Source organism: Pelophylax lessonae (assembly GCF_965119305.1).
Source record: "Pelophylax lessonae genome assembly, chromosome: 2".
In the NCBI taxonomy this organism is placed as follows: domain Eukaryota; kingdom Metazoa; phylum Chordata; class Amphibia; order Anura; family Ranidae; genus Pelophylax; species Pelophylax lessonae.
The window spans coordinates 195,585,108-195,608,202 of NC_138769.1; positions in this window are offsets into that span (position 1 = coordinate 195,585,108).

Genomic DNA, 23,095 nt, shown 5'->3' on the forward strand with positions numbered 1-23,095 from the left:
CTATGGGGGATCAGATGAGAGCGGACCGCTTGTCCGCTCTCATCAGATCCGCTCCGATTACTGAACGGATGGAAAAATAGGGTTTCTATCCGTCCAGATTTCACGCACAGGATCGGATGCGGATGGCAGCGGGTGTCAGCGGAGATGTCTCCGCTGACACCCGCTGCCCCATAGAGCTGCATGGAGAATCCGATCAGATCCGCCTAAAAAACTGACAGGCGGATCTGATCGGATCGCCCGTGTGAAAGAGCCCTAAATAATAAATATAATTCAAAATATTAACATTATAAAAAAATAACCAATAAGAATAATAATCATTTTAATAATTTTTTTGGTCTTAAATAATTAACTAAATATGAGTTCTCCAACAGGCTAAATCTTGGTGATATAATAGTTTCTCAATAAATATAAGCAGAGTGGTTTCTTCAAAACCTATTTTGAAATGTGGCACCAAATCTGCCATGAGGACTGCTTAGAGCAGGGGGTCTCCAAACTATGGCCCTTCAATTGTTCAGGAACTACAATTCCCATCATGCCTAGTTATATCTATAAATTTCAGAGTTTTACAATGCCTCATGGGATGTGTAGTTCCGCAACAGCTGGAAGGCCATAGTTTGACGATCCCTGGCTTAGACAAAATGTGTTTAAACATAATTTGCATGGCTTTATGTTTTTTTCTTATCTTAAATGGTAAAGTTGGCATTCAGGTACCTCTGTTTATCAATATCTAACATGTTCTCAGCTTAAAAGGAAGCTGATTTTTGTCACAGAATAGGCCCAGCATAGATAAACGGATGCATCATAAAATCAGGACTAATTTAACCTCCTTAACTTTCAGTACCAAAAGCGGTAACCCCGAGCCACACTTGGGATTACCCCGCAATGCTACTCACCTTCCCTGCAGTCCCCCACCACCCTCCCCGGCGTCCTGACACTCTCTCCCAGCTCTATGCAAGGCCGATTGCCGACACTTGCCTTCCGGTTCCCTTCCCTGCGAGGGTTGTGACGCAGGGGGGTGGAACGGGTGGCAAATTCAAAAATGTAAATACACTAATGACATGATACAAAGTTGTGATCCTAATGGATTACACTGTATCATGCCATTTCAGCACAGGATTTCACCTGGTGACTTTTCCAGTGCCCTGCCTGTGCTTTTTGAACGACCATGGGCTCCAAAAAGCGTTCTTTTTGTGCAAAAGCAAACCCCCGCCATCCTCCCCCCGTGAGGATTTCCATGCAAAATGTACCGCTTTTAGCACAGAAATCTGGACATAATCAGACCGCCAGGGAGGTTAAAGCCAATTCCTATATACCCTAATGCATTTTACTAAAATGGTGAGTTTCAACAAAATGTCACTATTTTTGCTGCACTTTTGGTGAAGCAAAAGCTAAAAATTGTGCCCATTTCTAACATTTCTGTTGATCTGTGTTTCATTTTGATTTTTCCATGTGTCTCATGAGCACATCCTGATGTGCATAACTGTACAGCGATAAACGTTGCTTTCTTCCAGCAGCAAAATTGTATTATGGAACTTGGAACATTGATCTGTATAGATTCAATACATATCTTTTCACAAAATACATACAACAGTCTAGTGATTTTACATAACTGACTCTTTCTAAATTTATGGAAGAAATATATGAAAAATATGTCATATTTTGCAATCAAACAACATATTCTGAGACTTCATCTAATCACACTCTTTTCAACAAAGCAAGATGCAGAAACATTTTAATGGCGCTTTATGAAGGAACTTTTATGGAACCAACATGTTGGGATTTAATGACTTTAAGCTATCCAGTTAAATGGTTTACTTCCATTAAATGAATTGCTACTGTATATAATTTAAAATGCTTTACAAAATGACACAGTAGGTTACAACACGCACAGTTTGAAAGGATCCATTACACTGCATTTGAAGAATCTATTCAACAAAGGCAGGTGGCTTTTATGCCAATGTGAATACTAAATAAATAGGAAAAATATATACTTTATTAAAAGTAAAATAAGATGTGATGGAAACAGTTTTCAAAAGCAAATGCTTCTCCTACTGTCAGCCTGACTTTATCATATTATTCCGGGCTGGAAAGCCCTTCAAACACTTTGTAGACGCTTTGTTAATCTAATTCTACTTCATGTATTTATTTTAGTTTTATAATACAGTTTACCAAGCCCGTGTTCAAAAAAAATCCTACTAATTACAAAGCATGGGTAAATGAGATACTGAATGAATTACATCTGTATGTGAAAAGAAAAACTGGGTCTGATGGCATTTTGTTATGTAGATTATTGCTTTTTTCTAATAGACAAACAAGTTGAACATTGTTCCACACTGCAGGTATCAATCAGCATTCTGCCAATAAAAGATTTGAAATACTTTTTTAAATAAATAAATAAATAAAAAAAAGTTTGCACTAGCAAATATACATCTAATTTAAAAACTTGCAGAAAAAAAAGAAAAATAATATAATTATAGCACCATTTAAATTTGTCCATATGTATAATTACCCTCTTGTATTGGAATGACAAAGGGACCCGCAGTGAACATCTGACACCCATTACAAAAAATTGTTGGAAAATCACTGAGCAAAAAGGAACACTTACAATGTCTAAACTCTTTGTTATTGTCCCCCAAAAGTCATTCATCACCTGGTGTTTAAACCATTGCAAATGACACTTCTTGAAGTGAAACATTTGCAACCTACATGTTGCCACCCCTAAACATTATCTCATACAAAGTTGTATTCAATTATTTTTAGTAAGGGAGCGCAAAGAGTAAGGATGGTGTGCATAGCACATTAGCTAAAAGGAGGCAAACAGATTTTATTATACTGCTAACAAATCATTGCATTCTGAAATATGCCTGGTATTCGCTTCTAAACTTTGTACATAATTCGTTTTTTTTTTTTGTATTATTGCTATTTACAGTGCTTTATTAGTATAATTAGTTTGATTTTGAATAATAGAAATTTTAAGAGCTGTGAAAATGTGGAATAGACTCCCTCCAGAGGTGGTTCTGGCTAGCTCACTAGATTGCTTTAAAAAAGGCCTGGATTCTTTCCTAGGTGTACATAATATAAATGGGTACTAACATTTTTTTAGGTAAAGGTGATCCAGGGAATATCCGATTGCCTCTCAGGGGATCAGGAAGGATTTTTTTCCCCTGCTGTAGCAAATTGGATCATGCTTTGCTGGGGTTTTTTTGCCTTCCTCTGGATCAACTGCGGGTATAGGATTGTGTATATGGGATTGTATGGTTGGGTTTTCAATACTGTTTTTTTTTTTGGTTGAACCAGATGGACTTGTGTCTTTTTTCAACCTGACTAACTATGTAACTTTTAGGGTTAGTTCACCTTTATAAAAAAAAATGCTTATGCAGATAAGGGGAGTCTGTAGATAAAAACAAACTGTGCAGCTTTGACCAAAGGTGAATAATGCACCTACTATAGGTGTAGGTCATTTAAGAGATGCCTAGGTGTTACTGCTCACCGTCACATGAGGGAGCTCCCAAACAATGAGCTTTGAGGTACTGCATCAGGGAAAAGGGAGTTTAAATCAGAGAAAGAGCTCACTTCTGTGATGGTGAAGGAGGACAGCAATAACTAGGCATCTCCTAACAAAGACATTAGCAATGTCCTAGGAATTTTCCAGTCAGGCTTCATGAGGAACGTAAATAGCCTACACCTATAGCAAGGGTGATATTCAACTTTTGTCAAAGCTGCACAGTTTGCTTTTATCTATCAACATCTGTAAGGAGGGCCTTCTGTGCACAGGCTAAAGCAGGTTCCTTCTCATGCTCGCAGGAATTTGGCATTGGCTAATGGATATGCGCTTGTGCAAATTTGTAGATGCACACAAGCCGTCGCGAACACATGCACCTTTGACAGATGCTGGCGCCAATCAGGCTATTTGTGCTCAGGTTCAGTGCTATTTTGCCTTCCCGCCACCTGTGTATCCTATGTCCCTGTTAACCTGATTCCTGTTACTGACAGAGCTCGTCTGACCACTCTTTCAACTCCATCTGCACCGACCACGGCTTGTCCTTGACCTTCACTTCTGTCAGTTTCATTGGCTTTTTTTGCACCGACTGGCACCTGACCGGGCTTGTACTCAGACCACCCTATTGCCTGCTTCTCTGTACCTGATTTGTCCTGCCAGTGTTTGACCCGGCTGGCCTGACTCTGCTTCCTGACACATCCTGCTGTGCTTGCTATTCTTCAGTCTGCTACCAGTAAATGCCTCACCTGCCCACTGTCGCCAGTACCAGTCAACTTCAGTCTGCCATCCTCCAGCTTCCCACCTGCTCGCCCGCTTTTGGAACCATCTGACGACTTCTTCTGCCCTGCTGCAAGCAAGACTTACAGGTACTCGTGCCACTCGTGTCTACACTATCAGGGACCTCGAGTCGGAGATGTAAGAGAGGCCTTTCTCATTGTATCAGGCTCTGCTATGAGGTGTGTGATAACATCCCTTATCTACATAAGAAGCTCTTTGGTAAAGGTGAACTAACCCTTTGATTTTGTTGTGAATGTGCTGTCTGTTCGAGCGCTGTGAGTTTTTTTTTTTTATTTATTGGCTTAACTGAGAGCTACAGTGATATATTTTGTGCATACCCATACAAACTTTGGCATTAAAGTTAAAATCTCAACTTGTCTATTTAGGTATGCAGACTGGGGTGGAGGAGGAAGGTCATGTGCTACCCTATACCCAAAAGGTTTGCTTTTTTCCAAGGCTAAAGAAAGTCAGTCAAATTGCTATCAGTGGACAACGTGACTGTTTTGATTTAAAGGGTAACTCTACTTTTGGGGGAAGAAATTTTTCAAAAAAATTAAAAATAATAAATAGTGTAAGTCTCTTGTGCTAATAAAAATAATAAAGTGCTAATATGTGACATTTAGTGATAATTATTGCAAAACTGCTGCAACTTGTACAACAATATAATCACAAAATCAGTGTAATAAATCAAAAAATGCTACACCAAAATATTAATTAATGTGTATCACAAAATCTGATACCAGTATGTCATATACAAATGAAATATAACTGTGCAAAATTTGCATATAAGCAAAATCAAAATGGTGAACACACACTGTGAACATATAATTAAAGTCCCATAATTGTGCTCAAAATGATCTCACTGCCTAGAAATGAGCAGAATATCGCTATACAAGTGTATTCGAAATTCCAAAGTGAATTGCAAGTGCTCCTGCTAATAGCAAGTAATCCTGGACGAAATCCTTTCAGTCATTTAAAATCCTATATGGACTCTCCAGGTGTGGTTCCTGTGAATCAAGCTCCAATCACCTTGTTCAACCACCACCAATGTGCACACCAACTCCCATTAGATGGTTCCTTACCAGAGATAGTGGCCCCCCACTCTCCTTGTGTGATACTGTTTTAAAATAACATATTTATTTTAATAAAACCTTCTCCCATTATACTTACATTAATAAAAATCCAACAGCACATTAGTGAATCCAAAATAGCAAGTGGAGCGCACCAGTGGTCCTTACCACCACCACGCTGGTAAGCAGACCACGGACGCCGTACTCCACTACCTTCAAGAGCACTTTTGGTTTGCTGTATAGCCATGCCTCTGATGTAGAATTTTTTGAATTATTACACTGATTTGGAAAAAAAAAGAATAATATAGCATATACAATTGTGACACAAGCCATATTGTAATATAACACCAATAAAAACGACCTTTTCTTTTCAGTCTGTCGCTCTGTCGTTTTTGGAAAATGTAATGCAATATGGCAACCTGAAAGTGTTTTGTACACAGATACTGTACTGAACCCCCCCCCCCCAGAAATGTCATGTCCTGCTTGTGTGATCGGCTCACTGTTTTTCTCAGAGGTCTGCACTAAGATACAAATACAATTTTGGGCATCTTCGCACCCTCTGCAACAAGCATTTCAGTTTTTGGGAGCTACTCCTAAGAGGCTAAATTCATGTTTAAAGGGATTCAGACCCTGAAAAAAAACCTGCAAGTGCAGAAGCTGATCACAAATGAAAAGGTCTCTCCTATTCATATTAACTTTGCACATGAACACAGACAAACAAATAGCTATTTATACTGAATAGTGTTGAGGGAACACGGACTGTATTATTCGGGTCCGTACCGGATAATTGGATTTTTGTTACCCAGACATGGACCCGAAAACTTTACTGTATGTTTGGGTTTAAAATCCGTGTTCGGTAATTTTATTTCCTGTTTTGTATGTAATGGCGCGCTTTTAATGGCGGGCTTTCAACAGCCAATCAACAAGCGTTTAACTGGTGTGCGCCATCACAGCCATGCCTACTAATGTATTAGGAGCTGTGATTGGCCATCTGAAGCATGTGACCCATGTCTTTATAAGCTCGAGAGACACAGTGTGGTGCGTCATTCTGCTGTAGTGTAGGGAGAGAGCACACATCATACGTGCTGGCTGCTGCTGATTAGGGACAGACAGGGAAAAATTGTGCCCGAAAAGAATGCAGGGACAGGTCGGAGTGTAGGCAGGGAAAGATATTTGAGCATTTTAGGGACAGGCTGGAGAGATTAGGCAGGGACAGATAGGAGACACAGGACAGAACAATCGTTCGTTAGCGATCTACATCGATTTTGCTGTGTGGGGGGTGGTGCAGTGAACAATCTTTTTGCCCTCACTTGAGCCCACTGAGGAGGAGGAGGGAGAAACAAATATATTTTTATCAGTCTGTTGTGTGCAGCGTTCAGCTATATTTTACTACAGATTGCTGTTCTAATCTGCTATTTAAAAATTACAAATTTAAAGGGGAATTTTTTTTTAAGAGCAATTGCCATGCTCTTAACTACATTTTGATGCCATTTGCAGCACTCTAGCCCTTTACATTGTTTTTTTAGAGCCATTTTAGTGCCTGAAAGTTCGGGTCCCCATTGACTTCAATGGGGTTCGGTGTCCGGGTAAAGTTAGAAAAAAGTCCGGGACACGGACCCGGACTTTTTTTTCAAGTTCGGCCGAACCCGCCGAACACGGACATCCAGGTGTCCGCTCAACTCTAATACTGAATAACAAAAGGTAAGAATCTGCAACAAAGTTTGTTAAAATCCTTGCCATGTACATGATAGATATGCATTGCTTTTTCCTAGCAAAAGTGGAGTTACTCTTTAAGTAATTAGAAAATTGCATTTTTTTAAGAACTAAAACAATATAGAACTATAATGTTATGCATAAATGTAACTTGTTTATTGAACAAGTGAATGTAGAATTGATAAAATTATCACAGAGAACCTAGGACTTTAATAAGTTTACACATAAACATTTAACAATGCTAAACCTAATGAAAAAGGAATACACCCACAACATTTTCAAATGGTTGGAAAAAAAAACTGTGGACCTGAAAATGAATTAATATTTTAGTAACCGTAAAAACATAGTTTTGCCAGGGCACAAAGTGATTTGGCCAAGTGGAATTACAATTATGCAATAATTGCTATGCTGTAATTAGTGAATTATGCTATTGCTTAGAGTGGCTTACTGATTCGATATCAAACTCCAAAACCTTCAAAACTGATATGGCCACCAACATGTATTTGAAAACCTATTTAAAATCAATTACCTCTCGTGACAGTTGCCAACTTTGCATAGTGCTTGGACATTTGTGCCTAGGAAAAGTGGTCTAAGCCAAACTAATTTTCTTATTGTACTTTCATACTCATCTTGTTTATCCAACCACAACAAGAATAAAATGAAAGGAATCTACTTGCAAACCCGCTAACATATTTTACGCCGGCACTTCTCAATTCAATACAGTTTTTCAACAAATGTTATTAGAAACAACATTTCTGATTTATTTAATCTGCAATAAGCTCTGCTGAATACATCGTTTTATTATCCTTTGTGTTCAAAGCAGTACTTTAGCAGCATTAAAATGCTACAAGTCTGAAAGGATGAATAATTAGAATTATAATCTTTAGGAAGGATTATGTTTTATACCTATAGACCCACAATAATATCTGTATTATCCTGAACACATTTTAACATTTCTTTTGTTTTGCGGACAGAAAGTGACACACTTTCGCAAAGACAAGTTGAATTATAACCCAATCAGGCATTAAAGTACATACAGTAGGCTAGCACAGCAATCAAGCAGAATACAGTAGGGAATTTTAAAAGTAACGCTATTCTTTAAGAGGCAGAAAATAAGAGCTTTGTCACAACTAAAATGCGTAAATCATTTTCTGTGCTGCTCAAGGCAATTTAAAATATCAGTCCATCCAAAACTAATATCCTCCAACTTTTTTTAATCCAATGCTAGGTGATATTCTTGATACTACAGATGTCTATCAAGATCCCTTTGTAGATGATATGATGCTGTCTAATGATATTATGCAGGAATTTTATATGTAATACAGCATATATATACATATAAATATTTTTTTACAAAGCTATAAAACCTGTATAAACACTGTTTTTGGGTTGTCCACTTCCCTTCACAGTTACTAAGATTCAGACATGCACTATCCTTCCCCTGTCTTCTATGGGTTGGTCCCACCAAAGTCCCACAAAAATGCTTATCTGTTTTACTTTATCTCTCAAGGAGCAACAATGACTTGAAGAACGAATGCCAGTTGTCTGGAAAAAACAGAGGTTTATTTGACCATGAAAAATATGGGAAAGGTCACATCTACTACAAAAATGTTTTTTTTTTTTTTTTTTTTTATAGTGGATACATCAGACAAAATCAAGTGAGTGGAGATTCTATACATATTTTTCTCCATGTAGTAGTGTAGTAAAAAGTTATTTACTATAGTTGCATGACATCTGGTGACATAGACAGGTGACAAAATAAGATTTCCATACTGGGCAGATTTGTAACATAGCTAGATACAGTATCTGCACATAAAGTCTGAAAGAATAAATTCCCTTAATGATTGTGATAGAGATTTTTTTTTTTTTTTATATATATACTTAACTCTGGGAATTAGCTAAAATATACATTTGCAGTGGGGCCCCCCTCACTGCAATGGTTAAATACCTATTTGGTCTAGGAGTGAAGATGTGAGGTATATTACTTACCTTGTCCCTTGATCCAATGCTGTTCTCTTCTGCATGAAGCTCTGGGCTGTGGACATTCCCTTTGTGTTATCATAGGCTTTTAACTTTGCATTGTACGTGAGGAGACATGCATGAAACTAGGTTTTGAAGTGTCTTAGACAGGCGGTAGTGCTGGAATAATTGTACAGCTAGAGGAACCCTACTGGAGCCAGAAAAAAGGTAAGTATTACTCCTTATCTCTTTATCCTTAGACTAAATGAGCATTTACCAAAAATCAATATCAACGCTAGCTCCTGATACATTTTAAATCTTCATAAGTGAAAATTGAAACAAATGCATACATTGGAAATTAATGGTGCAATCTGTGAAGGTAAAAAAAATAAAAGTCCTCAATTCTTTCAACAATGTGCTCAATGTGTCCACAAAACTTGGAGGCTTACCAAAATATATCGACCTCATAAATTACAAGTAGGTCAAAAACACTTTTCTTCAAATGGATGGGTCAGCCAGATCTGATGTCCACCTCCTCTTTTGCACTCGAACAGACCTTGTAGCAGATTTCCACTGCACCTACTCTCCTCCTTAATTGTTTGGCTCAGAATACTTGTTAGAAAGAGAAGAATATCTTGATAGTGTAGTATAATAATAATCCTAAACTTTGTTGGTATTCTACTAACTTTTAAGCTAAAAGTACCTTATAAATCAGTCAAATAGGGGGCTCACTGGATAGAAAGAACTCATTAGTATCTCCAAGTCAAAATAAGCATGCTACATAAATGCACCTCCACCAGTACTTCTGCACCCCCACAAGTACCTCTTCAGCTTGCTTTAGATCAAATGGAAAAGCAAATTTACTCACACCAATATTAAAACAAAAATAATTCCTATGATGTAATATATTAGATGATACTGTGTAATTCAATATTCTATTTGCATAATTGTATATACAACTTTAAATTTCTGTGATTTTTACTACAGCTCACCAGATGTACATGACCCGCTTAACAATTAAGTGAGTAGAAACCACATTTCACTTGTGACTACTGTGTCTTTAAATCCACCCCCCAATGGTATATACTAAAGGATCACCGCAAACAATTGACCTCCTTATTTTAGAAAATGAGTCATAATCACATTAACACATGCTATGTTTTTAAGCCAATCACCCATGGTACATATAAAAAACTCACCAGATGTTATCAACCTCTTCTCTTACAAAGTGAATCAAAAAGGCGTGTTTCAGAACTACTTTTTAACTCTCCTCACCCAGCTAGGATAAGGTTCTCCTCTTAATCCTCAGGTAGAATGATATGAAAACACACTTTGACTCATTTTGTAAGACAAGGGGTCAATCACCCATGGGAAGTAGAGAACGGATAGAGGGTGGGGAGTATGTTTAATGTTAGTTCACCTTATCATTTTTTAGTGAAATGTGAACTAATACTTTAAGCTCCTTCAGGGCTGGCACTGATGTGAAAAAAAAATGTAAATAACTACTATATATACTGTATATACACTATATTGTCAAAAGTATAAGGAAACATGCCTTTACACGCACAATAACTTTAATGGCATCCCAATTCAATATTGAGTTAGCCCACCCTTTGCAGCTATAACAGCTTCAACTCTTCCAAGAAGGCTATCCACAAGGTTTAGGAGTGTGTCTATTGGAATGTTTGACCATTCTTCCAGAACCAAATTTGTAAGGGCAGGCACTGTTGTTGAATGAGAAGGCCTGGCTCACAGTATCTGTTCTAATTCATCCCAAAGGTGATCTAATGGGTTGAGGTTACTACTGTGTGCAGCCAGTCAAGGTCTTCCACCCCAAACTCGCTCATCCATGTCTTTATGGCCCTTGCTTTGTGTACTGGTCCAAATCATTTGGTGGAGGGGGGGTTAGGGTGTAGGGTTATTTTTCAGGAGTTGGACTTGGCCCCTTAGTTCCAGTGAAGGGAACTCTTTAGGCATCAGCATACCAAGACATTTTGGACAATTTAAGGCTCCCAAATTTGTGGGAACAGTTTGAGGATGGTCCCTTCCTGTTCCAACATGACTGCATAAAGCAAGTAAAGTAAAAGCTAAAGTTCCTCATCTGAATAAGAAAATGTATACTAATAGATACTTTCTGCCCAACCATGACAGAGGTATCTAGAGTTAACAAAGGGTGACATGCAGATACTCGTTTTAATATGATGGTCAGTTTAAGGACAAGTTAATGTACAAGACCTGAACAAGCAAAAGAGATAGTGGTAGGTGTAGTACCTGGGCTGATAATCACAGTCATATTCTATTGTACATGATAGAACTGGTGATTGGTTGACGAGTGGAGTTTGGTTGGCTTTTTCAATTTCTGCTGAACTCAATGGACAGCTGTCTTTTTAAACATGTAGATAGAAATGCAGGGAGTGTCTGCTGTGCTATCTCTTTAGATAAGCCATAGTGTTATGGGAATCCTTTGCCATGTATTAAAAAATGATTTGTAAAACAAATACTTAAACTGTAATAAGTAAAAAAAAATATTAACCTCTACTTGCCTTGCTTCCTGAGCAGTGCCACTGCTTGGAGCATGGGTGGGGGGTTGGAGAGCTGAGCTACATCTCAATCTGGCCATACACTAGTGGAATTTTGTTTGAAAATGTTTGTTATCAGAATTGTTTTCACATTTTTAATGGTTAGTTGGGTCAAATTGATGATAATTTTTTTACTGCAGTAACAAGAAAATTCAAGGAAGCAGGCTGAAATATTTTTTAACAAATGCATTTCTAATAGTATATGTGGTTTCTGTTTTGGAAAGTCCATTCATTCCAAAATTGTGTGTTAAAAGCAAACAAAGTTATTTTGAAAACATCGTACTGAGAATTTGTATAAACATGCATTCCAAAATCTACTAGTGTATGGCCATCTTTAATGGGAGAGAGCCATAGGCTGACTCTCTTATGTTCTGTCATTCTTTGGGTATTTTAGCCTTTTCTGGAGCACTTATTAAAAAAGGTAACGTTAAAAAGTAAAAGAGCCAATATTTAATACTGAATATGAAACCTGACTTCATTACAAAAATAAATAGTGAGAGTTCAGTTTGGGTTGAATAAATACTGAGCTGCATTAATTTGTATTTGGTTATACCTGCCTGGAGTTTTACATCATGAGCCTAAAAAAAAAAAAAAAAGAATACAACTATAGTGCAATCTATTTAAAGGATTGTCAAGCCAGTAAAGCAAAAAGCAACATGTAAAGTGCAACAATTCACAGCAACCAATTACAGATCACTCATTATGCTTGCCCTTTGCGAAGTTTTGCTAAATAAACCAATATGAAACTTCAGCAAGTGCTAGTGCAGGATCAGTGGCTTTTGTAATATTTGCTGCATTACTGATAGTAATTAGCTCAAGACTGAAAACTAAGCTGAATAATGTCTGGGCCAGGGGGATTTTCATATGAGGCAACTGGAAAGAAGCACATAGGTTCTTAAAGTGGTTTTAAAGCCTTAAGGTTTTTCACCTTAATGCATTCCATGCATTAAGGTGAAAAACCTTCTGTGCTGCAGCGCACCCTCAGACCCCCCATTTTTCGTACCTGAGCCTGACTCGATGCAGTGATGTGCACAAGCACAGTAGCTCTAGCCACTATAGCTTTCCTCATTGGGCAGATTGATAGCAGCAGGATCCACTGGCTCCTACTGCTGCCAATCAAAAGCTGTGACACGGGAGCGGGGGGGCGGGGCCGAGTCCCGCGGTCTGTGTCAATGGACGCAGCAGATGAACTCAGGAGCAAGTCTGCATGGGTGTCCCCAGGCAAAATGGCTTTTCGTGTCGGCACCCAATTAAGAGGAGGGGCCTGGAGCACCGGTAGGGTACCCCAGAAGAAGAGGATTGGGGCTGCTCTGTGCAAAACTATTGCACAGAGCATGCAAGTATAAGCATGTTTGCTATTTAAAAAAAAATGTAATGTTTACAACCACTTTAAGTACCTACTCTTTCCATTTGCAACTTCGTAAGTGCCCCTTTGATTGTCAGGGGAAGGGGGGTTTTCTCCCCCGTACCCTACATAACTCTGCAGAGTAGTAGCAGGTGCCAGGGTTGGAGTGTACAGAGTTCCATCATTTGGCACTGCAGAAAGATTCAGTGAAGTGGAAAGGAAAGTAATCCAGAGAAACTGGGTGAAGCTTCCAATCAGTGGAAGCTGCAGATTCTCCTGCTTTTTACTGAGTCACACATAAATGCTAAGTAGGTCAGTATTACATGTCATAGATACTGCATATGTGAGTGCATTGAGTTGTTTGGTGCTATGTGTAGTGGGTGCTGTATGTATTTTGGTGCAAAGTGTTGTGTATTTTCAAGGTGTACGCTGCTGTGTGTATCAGGGTGGCTGGCGATGTGTGTATATTGGGGTATATAGTGCTGTGTGTATGTGGGCGTATGGTGCTATGTATTTTGGAGGGGTTTGCTGATGTGTGTATTGAGTTGTAAAGTGCATTGTGTATTGGGTTGCATTGTGCTGTGCATATTCAAAGGTATAGTGCTATGTGTATTAGGATACATAGTGTTGTATCATTGGAGTTTAAAGCAGTTGTAAACCGCTGGGTGCCTTTTTATTTTTTTCTTTGCTGACCTGCAAGGTAAAGCCATAATGTGCTAGTATGCTATGCATGCATACTAGCACACTAGTATGCTATGCTATGCATACTAGCACATTTTGTTAAATGTACCTGAAAATTAAGCATTCCATCTTCCTTCAGGGTTCATGGACTCTGGCTGTGTGACTGGCTGGAGCCGCGATTACATCATTCCTGAGCATGCATGTAGGAGCCGTTTATGGCACAGGATTCTGAAGGAATGGCCCGGGTGGCCGTTCCTTCAGAGCACATGCGCCGATAATGTCATCGGCTGCAAGTCAGTGATTGAAGTTTACAACCACTTTAAGGCACTGTGTGTGTATTGCGTTGTATGGTGTTATGTATTTTTAGGTACATGGGTCAGTGTGTATTTAGTTGTAGACATGTGCATGATGAAAAAATGTGTTTCCTTTAGTTTCATCTAGATTGGTTAATCTAGTTATTTAGTTTCATTAAATTCGGTGGATTTGTTTAATTTGTATTCGGAATTCATATTCAGGATTCGTTCTATGTGTTTTTCTTTGAATTTACTGGTTTTGTTTCTCGATTTGAAATGTTTGAATCAATTAATTTCGACTTGGTCAAATCAAACATTTTTACATTTTTTTTTTTTATTCATATGCGGCAGCGGAGTAACCAAATATCTGATTGTTATCTATACACATAGATCTTGTTTGTATTAATAATACGTTTATTCAAAATAAGAGAAGTGTTATTAATAAAAGTAGTATCTTACTTTCAACATTTTACTGTGCACAATACTCTGCAGAAGTTTTAGCCAGCTGAAAAAAATGATGTCAAGTACAAATGCTTTTAAATATTTCTATTTTGCTGGGGTAAACGAACAAAAGAAAAATCTTCATCAAATGATTACAATGACTCTTTTAAATCACCTTTGGCTTAACAAAAATAGCATAAATTCAAAACGGTACACTAATAACACACACAGTCTTTGATTTCAACAATAGGTTTACAATTCAAATTTGCATGGAATTCAATGTAAAATTTGAGTCGAATCTTCGTTTCGTTATTCGGAAAAATCAGTTTGGACTGTAATTTGGGGATTTGGATATATCTGAATCTCTGAATAACTAAAAATGTGTGTTTTATTATTTAGTTGCATAATACTTTGTGTATGCTGCTGTGCATATTGAGTAGTATAGTGAATTGAGATGCGTTGTGTTGTATTTTTTGTGTATGGTTCTGTGTGTATTAGAGTGTATGGTACTATGTATTTTTGGATGCATGGGTCTGAATATATTTAGTTGCATAGTACTTTGTGTATTGTAGTGCATGGTGTGGACATAAATAGCGTTCTATTTTTGGAGTGTATGCTCTGATGATAATGAGAACTGGGCACTGCAAAAACAGTGTGAGAAGACACAGGGCAGCCTGTTTGAAATTAATTAGTCAGAATTTTTTTTTGGAGCCTTTAGAGCCAGCAATGACCCCCCACTCCTCAGACCTTGATAAGATCATTTCTGTCCACACCCACTTCAGGGACCAGAAAAGAGAGACTGCTCTCCTTTACCATCAAATGAAGAACATCAGCCAAGATTTTTTTAAGATTCAAAGCTGATCTCTCTTATGCCCATTTTGGACTTTGGTGAAACTCACAGAACCCAAGACTTTGCTAAATATTTCCCTATCAAACCCTTTTGGGTATTCTATTGCATTATTGTCTCTTTTCTTTTGCAATACCCTTTTTCTGTAAATATTTTGTTTGCACTGTTTACCTGTTTTTTTTAAATTAAATTATATTTTCAAATTGTTATGAAGTGAGTACTCCTGCGCTATCCCTTTAAGTGTGCTGTAGTGGATAACTGTTGCAAGTACTGGTTAGCTAATCCTTGGCTAATGTGTAATGAATGTCAAATGGTATTGGTGCTGCACCATTGGTACAAAATTCCTCTGTGACCAATATATGCACCACATAGAATTTTAGTGCCAAAAAAAGAGAATATACTAAATATGATACCCAAATTGGTTATACAACATAAATAACATATACAATTTGTAAGTGGTGCTTATTATTCATGTGCAAAGTAGGTAATTCAGTGGGCTTGGTTTGTGTGAATCCACAGACATAGATATATTAAACAGAGCAAGTCAGTTCCCCTGATGAAGTCACGTGGGTGTGATGCAATGCATAGGGCGCAACCAGAGCAGAGGAATACCAGAAGTGATGCATTAGTATAAGCTCGCTTCTCATGGAGTATATACATGCTTTCAAAAAGTGAGTAATAATGCTGTTTTTGAATATATTAAAACATTTAAACGATACTACACTATGAAACGCTCCAAAACATTGGAGTTTATTGCAAAATGATCAAGTTTTGGGTCCTCTACTCCCAGAAAAACCCCCAGTTATCTATAGAGGACTCCCTCCATTAGGGTTGCTGGTGGCCCCTAATATCATTGATTCTCCAAGGACGGTTTCTTTTTTTCCACAATATGACCAGATATTTTCCATACAGGAAGTGCCCTATCTGTGTTTAACGCACAAAAATCTGGAAAAATATATATTTTTTTTAATCCCATGCCACACATAGGAATTTTCCAATCAAACAGTTTATCACTTGCACCTCTAAGAACGTAGTTTATTTGACATGCTGTCCATGTGGCTTGCAGTATATTGGCCGCACCAAACAAATGCTACTAACTAGATTAAATGTGGCTAATATAAAGAAGGGGTTTCCTGGACACAGCCTACCTAAGCACTATGCACTTTGCCATAAAAAGAATCCTAAGGGAACTGTTTTTATTGGTATTGATAGTTTTGTAGGGAATTGGAGAGGTAGTAATATAGTCAGAGAAATTTCCAAGCTTGAAACTTGGTGGATATATACTGCTAAGACTTATGTCCCATATGGTATGAATGTGGAATGGGATGTCAATGCTTTTATTGTCAATAGTTGATTTTTATAGATTTTTATGAAAATGTATTGAATCCTCTTATTATGTATTTATTTAATCATGTATTCAATTGAAGTTTTATCATGGGCTGTAATGTTTAACTCATTTTCTAATGCTAGTACTTTGAAAATTGTTTTTTATTTTTTGATATATGTATTGCTATATGTTTCCTAACCACTAGATGGGGCTATGTCCTGGTGCGCATTGTAAAATGTTCTCTATTGTCATCACTGTTAATGGTTTTTATGGGAGGGAATTATTTAAATTTAATTTTTCTGTATAATTATATTAATATAGTGGCCGCTGTATGATTATTGTACTAGTCGCTATATATATATACTAAGTCCGATTTGTTTCTGGAATATGGCTTGCCAGATTAGCTTTTTTTAAATTATTCCTTCATCTATGGGTTCCGTTTCCTGTCATTGGGACGCAAGGACCATGGTGTGGGAGGATTGGAAACCTCCATTCCGCTTGGTGGAACGCAATTTATTCAATTACTAGCCGCTGGTCCCACTTCCTTATATAAGGCGCGATGCCACATGCTAACCACGCCCCTGGCGATGTCATCACTGACGAAATGCGTAGGGAGGAGGTTAGATGTGTGACGCCATCACGCACCCGGACATAGCGGCCATTTTCTAGGTTGGAAAAAATCGGTTTCCTGGAAACAATTATGTTTTTATTCCCACTGCAATGTGAGTTTATCTTAGGGTTACATAGTTACATAGTAGGTGAGGTTGAATAAAGACAATAGTCCATTCAGTTCAACCTGTGTAGGTGTGTGTGGCTGTAATCATCTCACATAGCCCTGAATGTTCTGATCCTTCAGATGTACATCTAAGAGTCTTTTGAAAGCCACCATACTTCCCGCAGAAACCACCTCTTGTGGTAGAGAATTCCACAATCTGTTGGCTGAGGTTAAAACGCTTCTCCTCTAATCGCATTGTATGCCCTCGAGTCCTCATGCAATCCCTTCGACTGAATAGCTGTTTTTCTATGCCGAGATCCCCATTGAGATATTTATAAATTGCTATCATGTCCCCCTCAGGCGTCTCTTCTCCAGGGAGAATAAATTAAGTGATTGTAGACGCTCTTCATAATTAAGGTCCTCCAATCCCCTAATCAGTTTAGTTGCCCTTCTCTGGACTCTCTCCAGCTCCAATACATCCCTCCTGAGGACTGGCGACCAGAACTGGACAGAATACTCCAGATGTGGTCAGACCAGAGTTTTATAAAGTGGAAGGATTATAGTCTTATCTCTGGAATACATCCCTTTCTTTATGCATGCTAATATTCTGCTGGCTTTGGCAGCTGCCCCTTGACATTGCATGCTATTGCCTAATCTATCATCAACCAAGACTCCTAGATCTTTCTCCATTTTTGATTCCCTCAAGGGTTCCCCCCCTAACGTGTATTTTTCTTTTATGTTTTTAGTCCCCAAGTGCAAAAACTTCTCCACATTAACCCTCATTTGCCATGGCGTTGCCCACTCCGTTATTTTGTCCAGGTCATTCTGTCGGATATCTGCTTCATGCTGTGCAGTTATTGCCCTGCCTAATTTTGTGTCATCTGCAAAAACTGATATCGAACTACTGATCCCGTCCTCAGTGCTGTTTATGAATAAATTGAACAAGGTTGGTCCCAGGACTGAGCCTTGGGGGACCCCGATTACCACCTCAGACCAGTCTGAGTATGCGCTATTTATTACCACCCTTTGGACATGCCCTTTTAGCCAGTTCCATATCCAAGAGCAAACCCTGCTGTCGATACCTGCAGACCTTATTTTATAAATTAAGCGCTTGTGGGGAACTGTATCAAACGCCTTAGCGAAATCCAGGCACACCACATCCACTGGTCTCCCCCATCTAGCTCACCGCTCACCTCCTCGTAGAATGTTAAGAGATTGGTTTGACAAGAATGCCCATTTGTAAACCCGTGCTGATTACTGCTGATGATGTTGTTGTCTTTAGCAAACTCTACGATATAGTCCCTTATCATCCCCTCCAGAAGTTTACATACTATCGATGTCAAACTGACAGGCCTATAATTTCCCGGGATATGCCTCTGCCCCTTTTTGAATATCGCTATCACGTTAGCTTTCCTCCAATCCCCTGGTGCATTTCCTGTCATAATACTGTTAGCAAAGATCAGGAATTGTGGTCTATATATAACCTTACTGAGTTCCTTGAGTACTCTCGGATGTACGCCATCCAGGCCTGGTGATTTGTTTGTGTTAAGTTTATCCAGCTTTTCCCTGATTTTACCCTCTGTTAGCCATAGCGGCAAGACCTGTGTATTACTACTAACCATACAGTCATGGTCAGTGTACCCCTCCTTTTCCTGTGTAAAGACTGACGAGAAAAAAGCATTCAGCACGGTTGCTTTTTCAGTGTCCTCTGTAACCATCCTCCCATCATCGTTAATTATTTGTGCAATATGCTCTGCCCTAGTTTTTTTGCTGTTGATATATTTAAAGAATTTCTTTGGGGTTTTTTTTACTATCCTCCTCTATTTGTCTCTCAAAGTTGATTTTAGCCATTTTGATTTCGTGATTTCTTGAAGGCCATTTTTTTTTTCCCTAATAAGTTTTTTAACGTTACGGTTTAGCCAGCCAGGTTTGGCTTTGTCTCTTCTAAATTTATTCCCATAGGAATGCACTGCAAGATGCATTTGTTTAATATGTTCCTAAAGCATTCCCATTTTTCCTCCGTGGTCAGTGATCCCAGGGTTTGGTCCCAGTTTACCCTTTCCATCAATGAGCACAATTTTGGAAAGTTTGCCCTTCTGAAGTTTAGGGTTCTTATGTTCCCCACTTGCCTTGTTATATTGTTATTTACACTAAATGTGATCATCCTGTGATCGCTAGAGCCCAGGTTGTCCCGGACTCCTACCTCCGAGATTAGGTCTGGGTCATTAGTGATCAATAGATCCAGGACGGCATTTTCTCTAGTAGGAGAATCCACAAACTGTGACATGTAGTTATCCTTGAATAGACGGGCCTTCTGTGAGTGTGCAGTCCCCTCTTCCCAGTCAATGTCGGGATAATTGAAGTCCCCCAATATGATGACTGATCCCAGTTTTGTCACTTTACCCAATAGTGATAAAAATTCCAGCTCTACCTCCTCCCTTTGATTGGGTGGCCTATAGCAAATCCCCACAATTACTTTTACCTTTTTCTTCTTCCCTATGGAGTTCTACCCACACGGATTCTAACACCATACTCATCCCTTCCGTAATATCACTCCTCTCTATCACCCTTACATTGTTCTTGACATAGAGACATACCCCTCCCCCTCTTTTTCCTACCCTGTCCTTCAGGTACACCGAATACCCTTGGATATTGGCCAGCCAGTCATGTGAGGGGTCAAACCAAGTCTCCGTTATTCCCACAAGGTCTATGTCATCCTCATGTACTAACATTTCCAACTCATCCATTTTATTAGCTAGGCTCCTGGCATTAGCATATACCCCTCTTACTTTTGTGGAAGTTAATCGTGAATGGTGATTATGTTTATTCCTGTTTGGTCTGAGGTTTTCCCGCACAGACCCCCCAATTGACGTTATGGAACTACTGTCGCTGCTGACTCTACTACTGCCTTCTGTCCTTTGCTCCCTCCTGACTGACTCTACTTCTGAGCCCCCCCCCCCCGTCTCCTAGTTTAAAAGCCCCTCCAACTTGGTGGCCATCTTTCTCCCTAAAAGAGCTGTACCGTCCCCATTAAGGTGCAGCCCATCCTTACTAAAGAGCCGGTAGCCAACTGAGAAGTCAGCCCAGTTCTCCAGGAACCCAAACCCCTCCTTCCTACACCAATTCCTCAGCCACTTGTTAAGTTCCCTAAGCTCCTTCTGCCTCTCCTGTGTGGCTCGAGGTACAGGCAGTATTTCAGAGAAAACCACCTTGGAGGTCCTATTCCTCAATCTATTACCTAAGTCCCTGAAATCATTCTTTAGGATCCTCCACCTTCCTTTTACTTGGCCATTAGTGCCCACATGCACATCCCCAGGCCTGCCCAATAATCTGTCTACCCGATCCGCGATGTGCCGAACTCGAGCGCCCGGTAAACAACATAATGTCCGGCTACCGCAATCTTTTCGACAGATTGCCCTCTCTGTCCTCTTGATGATTGAGTCCCCAACTACCATAACCTGTCTAACCTTTCCTGAATCTCGGCCCCCCTTCCTCCTGGAGCCGCCACTCCCCTGGCAGCTGGGGGAGGGCGCCTGCTCCAGCACTGCCACCCCTGAGCTGATATCCCCCTCAACCTGCAAATTGGCAAATTTGTTAGGGTTTACCAACTCAGGACTGGCTTCCCTGACCCTCATCCCTCTGCCCTTCCTAAAGGTCACCCAGCTGCCTACCTCTGATGCCTGCATCTTCTCTACTCCTTTCTCCTATATGCTGGTCCCTGCCAGCGCCTGATGGGTAATGTCCAAGCTCCTTTCCAGGTTGTTGATGCAACGCAGTGTTGCCACTATGTTTTCTAGATCCAGGATCCGGGCTTCTAGAGCAACAAGTCGCTCACATCCTGCACAGCAGTATTCGTCCTCGATTGGTTCATCAAGGAACGCATACATGGCGCAAGAAGTGCACTGAGTGCCTTTAATAAATCTATTTGTTTGAACGTACTACCCCATGAGTGTTCCCTTTCTGCATTTTTTAGACACCAAAAGCCTCTAGACCATAACAAAGAGGATTCTGTGTTGTCTGAGAGGGACCCCTGAGGAATGAATGGTGTTTGGGGCTCCAATCACTGAGGATTTTATCATGCCAGTTTAACCTTCTTTACAGGAGGTCCACTATTTGGGGTAAGAGGCAGTGTGTTTGGTGTTGGTGGTGGTTCTTTCTGGATCTCTTCCTGATCAACCCTCACATTCGCTTCTACGCTTGAAGTTATAATCCCATTAGACTCTGGACTTTTTTTTTTTATTTATTCCTAGCGCTGCACTTCTCTCTGTCATCGATACTACACTATGGGAGGGTTATTTTTAAATTGCCAGTTAACTCGGATCAAACCAGGAGGGACCCCCAAGAGAAGAAAGACCCACTACCATAGAGATACAGTGACAATTGCAGGAGGACTCTTAGAGACAGGAGGAGATACACCAAGGAGCAGAAAAAGATTCCATGATATGTTGTTACCTTACAGAAGTAAGGTGAGAGGCCTATGAGCACATAGGTGTCACAACACTAGAAGGAAGAGACACCAGATTAACACACTCTCAAGGGTGAAGGCATACACTAATCTATAATAATGGATCACTATTTGCATTAAGCATATAACAGACTTTTTATCTATGTGTGTTGTATAATTTATATGTAACCAGTTTTTATTTTAAATTGCACTATTTATAATATCTATGTCTGTGGTTTCTCACAAACCAAGCCCACTAAATTACCTACTTTGCACATGATTAATAGGCACCACTTAAACGGATTATTTATGTTATTTACAGTATGTTGTTTAACAACTTTGAGTATTATATTTAGTATATTTTATATATTTACTATATATTATAGTATATTTAGTATATTCTTTTTTTTTTTTTTTTTGCACTAACATTCTATGTGGTATATATATTGATCACAAGAGGAATTGTTTACTAATGGCACAGCACCAATACCATTTGACATATTTTAAAATTGTAAAATTTGTAAATTGTTTACAATTAAATTGTTAATTGTAAAAATGTATCTCTAATGCACTAAGGCTGAACTTATCTATTACAGGTACTTATATAGCGCTGTCAATTTGTGCAGCACTTTATATAAATATTTTGTACATTCACATCAGTTTCTGCCCTCAATGTGCTTGCAATCTAAGGTCCCTAACTCACATTCATACATACAGATACTTGGGCCAATTTACCTTCCAGCACGTCTTTGTAGTCTGGGAGGAAACCGGAGTACCTGGAGAAAACACACAGAGGCACAAGGAGAGCATGTAAACTCTGAGCAGGTAGTGTCATGGTTAGGATCCCTACAGACAACACTAGTGCTGCCAGGCGGAAGTGCTAATCACTTAGCCACTATGCTGCCCAGAACCTAAAAAATATCTGTGAAAAGTGCTACCATTTTGTAAATCTCTGAATATTCCTGTCTGTCATTTATAAGTCATAATTAATTTTGTGAATGGTTGACATTACCGATAAAACATATAGTGGCAGAGTAACAGGTTAACTAGCTGCGTAGTTAACCAAACCCAGTGTCAATTGATGTCAGTCTGCTAGTAACTAGATTGTGGTCCCACAAGTTTGAAAATCTTTGTGCAGGCATAAGCTGAAGGTGCATGGTAAAATGTAATCTAGTTCATCGGAAGTGTAAAACTGTGTCCTTTTTTTCATTTAAGCACTGACCTCTGAAGAATTATCTGCATGTTCCTGTTCCTGAAATAAAGATTGAGTAAAGCCATTGTGCTAGCTCATTCTATTACATTCAAGCCTCCTCTTCCTGATAACCTAACTTTCTTTTTTTTTTTAATAATGGATTTTTATTGGGTTTTTCAAAAACAAACCAAGTAACGGTTACAGCATACAATA